The following is a 2,709-nucleotide window of genomic DNA, read 5'->3' on the forward strand; positions in this document are numbered from 1 at the left end:
ATTGTTGCTGTTGTTATCGCGTCAATCATTATTTGTTGTTGTTGATGCTACTGCTATTTGAAAACCGATAACTTTTTGTATGTTTCCCCTTCATCTCATCATATGACATCTCTAGGTATTTAAAAAGTTGATTACTACTCTTATGTATCATTGATTGTAAAATGGTGGAAATATTATGAGAAAAAAAAAGACCGATTAAATAAGGGTTTTCTTTAAAACGAAAAGCTTTCGAAAATTTTCTTAACTAGAGAAAATTTATCGGAAGCAATATTAAAAAGTTCCATATAAAACTTTATACAAATGAAAAAAATATCGAATTTTTCTATAAAGTAAAAATTTAACCAGAAATTTCTATAACAAGAAACCCTAATGTACTTACATATATAAGTATATGTGCATATATATTGTATATGTGTATTTGTATAGTGTGGTTGTATTCTGATTTGTGTGAGTGTGCATTGTCAAGTATTGTTTTTTGAACGCTGTCATTTTTTTGCATCCTTTAGGCTTTTGTTTTATTATTCTCTTGTTATTTGTTGCATTTTTATTTTTCACAATATTTCTTACTTTAAAAAATTGTATTTCTTTTTAATTCATTCAAGGTTTTTATATGCACATATATGTATATTCATACTTATATATGTATGTACGAGTATGTTAGAGAACTTTTTTGCTAAGTATACATTTACTTAAACTAAGAGTGTTGTTTAAAGTTTTTTTTATTCAATATTAAAATTAAACATATTTAAATTCTTCGTTCATCATAATATTTTACAAAATTTTTATTAAAAAAAAAAACAACAGATTTTCTGAACCCACTTAATGGTACATATTTTAAGCTTCTCCTAAAAATATGCAACATTAAAATTATTTTCATAATTTTTAATTAAGTTAATAAAACATTAAAGTATTTAAAATACATGGGAATATTTGAGGCAGAATTTTAAGAATTCAGAAAGGTACACATTACTCAAATAAAAAGAAGGGAAATCACGAATAAAATTATCACATCCTGCGTATAATTGATTTTTATTAAATGACATGAAATAAATATTACTCATACGTACATGTTTGGTGAGAGGCGTGAAGAAAAATGCTTTTAACAAAATTTTTTTATAAAAATGAAAACTCTAACGAAATTTTTCTATAAAAAGGAAAACTTTAACGAAAAATTTCTATAAAAAGAAAACTTTAACGAAAATGTTTTTAAAAAAGGGAAAATTTTAACGAATTTTTTTATAAAAAGGCAAAATTTCAATGAAAATTTTCTATAAAAAGGAAAATTTTAACGAAAATTTTTTATAAAAAGGAAATTTTTAACGAAAGTTTTCTACAAAAAAGAAAATTTTAACGAAATTTTTTGTATAAAAAGGAAAACTTTAACAAAAATTTTCTATAAAACGAAAATTTAAAGAGAACTTTAAAGAAATTTTTTTATAAAAAGGGAAAATTTTAACGAAATTTTTCTATAAAAAGAAAAATTTAACGAAATTTTTTTATAAAAAGGGAAAATTTCAAAGAAAATTTTCTATGATAAGGAAAATTTTAACGAAATTTTCCTATAAAAAGAAAATTTTTACAATGTTTATGGAAAATTTTGTATAAAAAGAAAATTTATTGACAATTTTGTATAAAAAGAAAATTTATTGAAAATTTTGTGTAAAAAAGAAAATTTATTGAAAATTTTGTATAAAAAAGAAAATTTATTGAAAATTTTCTATAAAAAAATAAAATGTATGGAAAATTTTTTATAAAAAGAGAAAATGTATGAAAAATTTTGTATAAGAAAAAGAAAATTTATGGAAAATCTTCTATAAAAAGAAAATTTTTGGAAAGTTTTCTATAAAAAAAAAGAAAATTCATGGAAATGTTTCTATAAAAAAGAAAATTTATTGAAAATTTTGTATAAAAAAGAAAATATTTTGAAAATTTTCTATAAAAAAAGAAAATTTATTGAAAATCTTCTATGAAAAATTTTGAATAAAAAAAGAAAATTTATGGCAAATGGTTCTATAAAAAAAGAAAATGTATGGAAAATTTATTGAAAATTTTCTATAAAAAAAGAAAATTTATGAATAAAAAAAGAAAATTTATGGAAAATGGTTCTATAAAAAAAGAAAATTTATGGAAAATTTTCTATAAAAAATAAGAAAATCTATGGAAAATTTTCTATAAAAAAAGAAAATTTATTGGACATTTTCTATAAAAAAAGAAAATTTATGGAAAATTTTCTATAAAAAAAGAAAATTTATGGAAAATTTTCTATAAAAAAAGAAAATTTATGGAAAATTTTCCATAAAAAAAGAAAATTTATTGAAAATTTTCTATAAAAAAAAAATAGGGAAATTTTCTATAAAAAAGAAAATTTATGGAAAATTTTCTATAAAAAGAGAAAATTTATCGAAAATTCTCTATAAAACTGGAAAATTTTCTATAAAAAAAGAAAATTCATTGAAAATGTTCCTATAAGAAAAGATAATTTATAGAAAATTAGCTATAAAAAGAAAATTTTAACGAAATATTTTTAATAAAAAGAAAATCTATAAAAATACATTTTAAAAATTCTCATAAAAAGAAATTTTTTATCGAAAATTTCCTGAAAAGAAAAAAATTTAAAAAAAATTGTTTATAACGAAAAATTTTGTCTTTTCTTTAACAACAACAACAAAACACAAAACAAATAAATAATAAACGCAAAACCTTATTATT

Source organism: Lucilia sericata, unplaced genomic scaffold, assembly GCF_015586225.1.
Source record: "Lucilia sericata isolate MDLA Ls3-8-SP2 unplaced genomic scaffold, ASM1558622v1 Contig000430F_arrow, whole genome shotgun sequence".
NCBI classification, from domain to species: Eukaryota; Metazoa; Arthropoda; class Insecta; order Diptera; family Calliphoridae; genus Lucilia; species Lucilia sericata.